Source organism: Rattus rattus, chromosome X, assembly GCF_011064425.1.
Source record: "Rattus rattus isolate New Zealand chromosome X, Rrattus_CSIRO_v1, whole genome shotgun sequence".
Lineage (NCBI taxonomy): Eukaryota > Metazoa > Chordata > Mammalia > Rodentia > Muridae > Rattus > Rattus rattus.
In genome coordinates, this window is record NC_046172.1 from 86,450,091 (window position 1) to 86,457,604 (window position 7,514).

Below are 7,514 nucleotides of genomic sequence, written 5' to 3' on the forward strand. Positions count from 1 at the left end.
GGTGCACCAGGGTTCCAGATAGCTTTTGTTTTCCTCTGGGGTCAGTACTGTGTGCAGCGTGCAGTCTCTTCTGGTTTCCCAGGCGTGTCCGCCTGAAGGTTTAGCCTCCCTCCCACGGGATTTGGGGTGCAGAGAGCTGTTTATCCGGGTCGGTCCCTTCAGGTGCGGTGTCTCAGACGCAGTGAATCTGCTGCTCCTGGGCCCTCCTCTCACGGGTACCCAGAGGCCGATACAGTACCCTCCCTGGGCCAGGGATGGTCCTAGCTGCCTGGAAGCCAGTTCTGTTAGCAGCCTTTGGATGAAAATGTAGAATTCTCAGCTCCTCCCATGCCATGTCTGCCTGGACACTACTATGCTTCTGCCTTGATGATAATGGACTGAACTTCTGAACCTGTAAGCCAGTTCCAATTGAATGTTGTCCTTACAAGAGTTGCCTTGGACATGGTGTCTCTTTACAGCAATGAAAACTCTAAGACACATAGGCTGGACCGAGGCCTCTCTACATGCATGTAGGAGATGTACAGCTCGGTCTTCATGTGGGTCCCAAACAACTGGAGAGGGGAGCTATCCCAAAAGCTGTTGCCTGCATGTGGGGAGCTGGGCTGCTTTGTGTGGCCTCAGTGGGAGAGGATGCGTCTAACGTTGCAGAGACGTGATATGCCAGGGTGAGGGGATACTCAGGAGAGCCCCTAATCACTCAGTGGTGAAGGGGATGGAGGAGGGGAGAAGGATTGTGGGAAGAGATGAGTGCGAGGAGGGCAGTGAGTGGGATGTAAAGTGAATACATAAAAGCAACCCCTACTATATCAATAAAAGTCATTGATGTTCTCCTACCTAAAAAAATAATCAATAAAATTACTCCTAATGATATCCTGCTAGCAGAAGAGGTGGAAAGATTGTAAGAGCCAGAGGAGATGGAGGACTCCAGGAGAGCAAGGCCCTCTCAGGCAACTAAGCAAGGTGCAGTGAGCTCACAGGGCTGAAGCAACACCATAGGGCCCTATGCAAGTTGGGCACAGATCTTTGTGTATATATTATTGCACTAGCTCAATATTTTTTATGGGACTCCTGGAGTGGAGAACTGATGGCCCCCCTCACTCTTGTGTCTGCTCTCGGTGACTCTTTTCTCCTGTTGGGTTGCCATGACCAAATTGAGTATTATAGTTTATGCTTTATTGTATTATATTTTGTTGTCATGTTTGGTTGCTATATCTTAGAAGCCTGTTCTTTTCTATGTAAGACAGAAAGGGAGTGAGTTTAGAAGGAAGGGGAGGTGGGAAGGAACTGGGAGGAGGAGGAGAGGGAGTGGAAACTATCATCAGGATATATTGTCTGAGAAACAAATCCAATTTCAAAAAGAGAAAAATGAGTAAGAGTAAAATTCTTAAATATTGATTTATGAACTAGACTATAAGAAAACAATTTATCTAGTTAACTATCTAAAGAATAACATGTAAAATTATTGTCCTGGTTCTGTTAAGTGTAAGCTTTTTGTTGGGTTCTCACAAACCTGACCATGACCAAAATTGATTGGTAACTTTAGTTTGTGGTTTCAAGAATGCAGAAGTGAAAGAAAAGGAAACTGAGGCAGGGTATGAGGGAGAAAATGCAAAGTGTCCTGGGTGCTACTCGACCAGTAGAGACTATCTATCTGTGGAGTTTCCTTCAGAAAAACTAGGCAAATTCAGAATTAAATCCTTAATAAACATCCAATAAACATCCAATTAATTGTTTTTCTTTAAAAAGTATTCAGTTCTATTTGGATGACTTCTAATTATTTTAATTTAACAACTTCACATAAAACCAAATAAATAAAGTTAACAACAACAACAAAGAATATGATAGCTGGCATATTTAAAAGAATCTCGTGATATCTTGTTATATTTATTTTGTTTTTTGTTTTTTATTTGAATTCATAGAATATGATGTTGAGTGATCCTTTTGTTTTTTAGGTTATAAAGCTCTTAGAGGATCAATCTGGCCTTGGTCACAGTGAGAAAAAAATGACTCAGCACAGAATAATGAAAGTACATGATGGATGTGGAATGATTTGAAATCAGTTCTCTTCACTGTGTAGAAACAGAATAGAACCTCATCAAACTAGCGCTCAATTAAAATCCATGTGATGTGATAAATCTCAATTTGACTTTCAAGAAGCCTTCAAAAAAAGTCTAATTCATAGGCTTTCCTCACCTCCCTCCTCCTCCTCCTCCTCCTCCTCCTCCTCCTCCTCCTCCTCCTCCTCCTCCTCTGTAACCTGTAGTAAACCTTATCCTTATATCCTTATCCTTACACTATTAGTATTTCCTATAAGACTAACAGTTGGATATAGCTTAGTGGTTGGGAGTTAGGCTGGGGCCCAGTTCAAGGCAATAAACCCCTCACCAAAAAATAACTCCAAACATTGAACCAGTTCCTTATCCTCTAGGAAAGGCCTTCTCTGATCGCTTCCGTGATCATGTGACATCCTCTTAGATTTTCCTACCAAATGTTCTTTTCTTTTTACATCTTCCACACCTATGAAAACTTCCATTGTTATTTATGCTTTTCAAATACTTCCTGTCTCTTGCAGATCATGCCTTATGTCTGAGCATAAAGCTCACTACAGTTGTTCATGTTCAGTACACATTTTTAAGTAGTAGTATCATAAGCAGGAGTGTGCCTCCCTCTCCTGCAGAGCACAAGTCCATCCTAAGTCCTGGAGCCTATAAGCCTCCTAAGACAAAAAAAGGAATGAGTGTTACAGGCGGACTTAAGGTAGACTAGTCATCTGACTTTAAATAAGGTGATGGCTGTGGATTAGATGGATGGCCTGAGCAAGCATAAGAAGCCTTAGAAATGAAAGATGGAAGAATGAAAATACACCCTGTTATTGCTGACTTTATAAACTGGACAGGGAAGCCAGAAGCCAAAAAAGGAGGCCACCTCTCAAAGACGGAAAAGAGAGGGAATTTTTCCCAGCAGGCATACCCAATGTTTTGTGACATTGCCACAAGGCATTGTCATCTACAAAGTTCATGCTCAAGGATCAATCATACAATTAAGTTACCAAAGAGATAACAAAAAAATATCATTATGTTTTAAATATGTTTATAATTTTGTGTTATGCCACCACATGCATACCTGTCCTGGGGTTCATGAGTTGGACATACCTAAGAGCCTCTAGAAAAGAACACAACCTGCTAAGACTTTTATTTTAGCCCTATATTCTGCAGACATCTGGCATCTCAAACTGTGAGATGATAAAAATATGTTGCATGGATGACTGCTAAGACTTGTTATGATGGTGATAGGAGAGCAAGCCTAGATGGTAAGAAAGGACTATTCTGTCATCATATTTATGGGCATTGGAGTTTCCTGCTTTGTCGGGAACAGAAGCTACAGCTGCAAGTTTTCAGAGTTAAAGGCTGACAAACCACACCCTTTCTCATGAATACACATTAGGTAAATGATCCCGAAGTCTTTTCTCACATATACAGCAGGATGTAAATGAAGTAGCCTTTTAAAGAAGGAAGTGCCACACTTTTGAAAGATCACCACCCTTTCTTTGACTAGAAGCACTCAGCTCACACAGAGGAAAAAGCATTCCACAAACCAAAAGCAAATATTTATCCTCCTTTAATGAGGGTATACGATAAGATTGTCTGAATTTTAAAAACAGGAGTATGATTTAAAGCTTGCTACATTTTGTTAAATTTTTTTTAAAAATGTCTTTATTGTTTTTTTTAAAGGAGAAAGAAGAGAATTGACCTTGTGTAGAGGGAAAGTACTTTGAAATCCAGAGGAGATTTGGAGTTTGGGAAAGGAGAAATGCAATGACTGCATGGATTGGATGACCCAGGTGTTCTGAAGCCCAGCATGCTTTTTCCACAGTGCTCGTGAGCAGGACCTGTGCTAATAAGTCCTGTTCTGCTTCAGGGCTTCACCAATTGACTTGTGGGGACAGGCCATGCCTATACATAAATAAGATGTTTTATCATTATAAAAGGCACATAACAAAATCCACCATTTTAACCACTTAAAAATGTTCAGTCCAGGGGCTGGATAGATGACTCCGTGGTTACGAGTGCTTGCTGTTCTTACAGAGGACTCGTATTTGCTTCCCAGCAATCACATGACAGATGACAATGACAGTCACTCCAGTTCCAGGCATAAAACCACCTCTTCTGATCTCAGAGGGCTTTGCGCACGTATGCACGCACACATGCACGCAGCACACACACACACACACAGAGAAAAGAGAGAGAGAGAGAGAGAGAGAGAGAGAGAGAGAGCAGAGAGAGGAGGTGCAAGTACTTACATATACACAAAAAATTAATGTTTTTTTCAATATCCAGCTTGGTGGTATATAGCATATCCCAGCATTGTGCAATTATTGACATATCCATCTCCAAAGCACTTTCATCACCACATCAGAAAAACTCACTCATTAAGCAGTCACTTCCATCTGCCTCCCCCGACACCGGAGCAATAATTGTTAGCATTCTGGTATCTGCTTTTGGCTTCTGTAGAGCTGCCTGTTATAGACATTATATATAACTGGAATCATCATACATGACCACTTGTGTCTGGTTTCTTTCCCTGAGCAGAAGGTTTTCAAGATTTTTCAATGTCAGTGAAACTATCTGGGCTTCTTACCCTTCTTTCCCAAAGGGAACTCCATTCAATAGATAAACCAATTTTTGCTTATTTGTCCATTGATGCATACATAGAAGATGCTTCTATCTTCCAGCTGTTAATGGATAGTGTTGGGATGAACATTTATATGCTAATTTTTGCTCAAACATCTGTGATCCCTTGTAAAAGTATGTTTTATTTACCTGATGTAATTCTCATCTCTGAGGCTTACTGCTTCTGTCTGCTAACCTAGGCCTAGTCCAGGAAGCTTCTAGCATTCCTAAAATCTAATCTGACACTAGAATGTTTTTAGGCTCTGAGACTCACTGCTGAACAAGTTCACTCTTTCTTGTTCTTTCTGATCTCTGGCTGGATGGATCAACTCAGCTGCTCTGGTTCAAACTCCTTTCCACACTAATGGATTCAATCTGGCCTTTCTGGTCTCCTGAATTGCTCTGCTTAGCCTTATACTAATTTTAGCAATCTGTCCTAATCTTCTGACTCCTTCTCGTTCTCTGACTCATTCTGTCTTTACCTGTGTCTAGCTTGTTCTCTCTTCAACTTGCCTCTGTAAAACTCTCCCTGTAAAACTGCCTCCTGTTTTACTCTTTTCTGTTCTCTTTTAAGTATATCCCCTTTCCTATCTCTTGTGAGAGTTGGGCATATCTTATTCTACCAATTTTTTCTCTGATTCATCCCTTTGTCTGCCACTCAATTAGACATCACTTTCAAACATGGGTGCTTCCTTCTACAAACTAGCTTTACCTTCCTTGTTTGGGATTAAAGGTGTGTACTAAGGGTTGAGCCACACCACAACTAGAAATAGCTTTTTCCAATAAACACAACCTCTGTGTTCACAGTGTGATCAAATATCCTGCAAAAGTCCATTCTTTTGTGCATATACCTAGGAGTGAAACTGATAGATCATATGGTAATCCCACACGTGATTGAGGGTGGAGCAGGTTTTCAAATGGTGATTGTACCATTTTAATTACAATAATAGTTTGTTCTGTCAACAACCACCAATCTCATGTAGCTACCTCCTTACAATAGCCTCAAAACACCGTTTATGGAAAGAAATTCTCCTCCACAAATCTCTTGTACTCCTGAAACACTTCCTGAACATGCCAAGAATGCCATGGCATGACCTACTCAGGGCACTTGTTACATTCGGTTGCTGCTAACAGCCTTGGGAGAAGAAAAGACTACCTTTCCGGTGTCCTTTTGTAAGAAGTAAAACCATCCTGTGCTTGAGGTCCACCTGCCCCTCCTCTGTGCTGCTTACTTAGTCTGTGTGAACCTTGGCCAGCCAACAGACACCACCTTGAAGCTCCTGATACTTGCTATGCTATAATAAACCCCTTTATCTTTGACCTACTGCAATCATTTTACTTAATACATTGTAAGTAGGGTGAACTCCTCAATGCTTCAATTCTTGATACCTATAAGCCCAGATCAAGGATGAGTTTCTATATCTGCTCTAGAAGGGCTTGTGAACAAGCTTAAACCCCAGGGTCAGGACACAGAAATTTAGTATTTTAAAATGTCTTTCTGTGAAGGATTATTTAATTTTTCCTGTAGATTTTTTCTTATAGCTCATTTAAATTATTACTGGGCTCTGGGATTGTTTTTTTGGTAGCCTTAGCTGTTCTGGAAGTCTCCCTGGAGACCAGACTAGCCTTGAAGTCAGAGATCTGCTGGGATTAAAGGCATGTGCCACCACTGTCAGGCTGTTGGACATTTTTAATGGTCATTTTTTTGTTTCATTTTTGTTTGTTCTGTGTATAGAATTGACCGATAAATTTGTTTTTATTCTGGAATCTAGATCAATCTCCTTGATTCTAGTAGACTATCCAGCCATTATTGTATTCTACAATTTAAAAATTAGTTAAGTTCATGGCAATGTTATTTTAAAACTATATTAAACAGTTTAAAAATAAAGTCTATGAGCAAAACATAAAGAAAAAGTCCTAGATGGTGAAAAGGTTAAGAGTCTACAAAATGGGCTGGAGAGCTGGCCCAGCAGTTAAGAGCACAGGTTGCTCTTCCAGAAGACCTGGGTTTAATTTCCAGCACTCACGAAGCATCTCACGACCAGTAGTAACTCCAGTTCCAGGAGACCTGATGTCCTGTTTGAGCCTCTGAAGGCACCAGGTATTAGCATTCTGTCTAAGTTCCACCCCCACAGTTACTGGCAACAAAAACAGGTATGCCTGGCACTATAAAAGGGCTACTTGACCCCTCCTCCATTAACCTTCTCTGCTCTTGCTCTCAGTCTTCCCTCTTCCCTTCTTCCCTTTTTGTCCCTTCTCCCCATTTCCCTCCCCCTTCCCTCCCCATGCTCATGGCCAGCCTTTTTCCTCTCCTCTTCTTCTTCTCTCATTAAACCTTTCCATGTGGAACCATGTTAGCCTGGTGTGGTTTGTCTGGAAGTGAGCCGAGATTTCTACCCCAACAGTAGGTATGAGACTGATGCACATGAAAACATGCAGCTAAACATCCATACACATGAAGTAAAAGAAAATATTTTTAAAAGAATCTACCAAACTACACTATCTAATTTTACTTCCTCACACCTTTCATAGAACAAATGTTCACATCCACCATTTCTTTATCCCTACAGGCTCCAGGGCATTTCCTTTATTATCACTTAGTTTCTCATCTCTGCAATTCAAAGACTACAAGAAAGAGTCACCTTTTCATATATATCTTCTCTATTATCACTGTGGATTCAGTCCCCTCTCATCTCTGTATCTTTTTTGTTCTTTCACAGCCTTCTTTGTCAGGACATCTACTTAAGATATGCCTTTTCCATTCTGTTCTTCTGGCCATTCCTTATTCCTGATAATAGAATTTGATCAGTCTAGCCTTTCTTATGCTGCAAGCCGGATGTGATT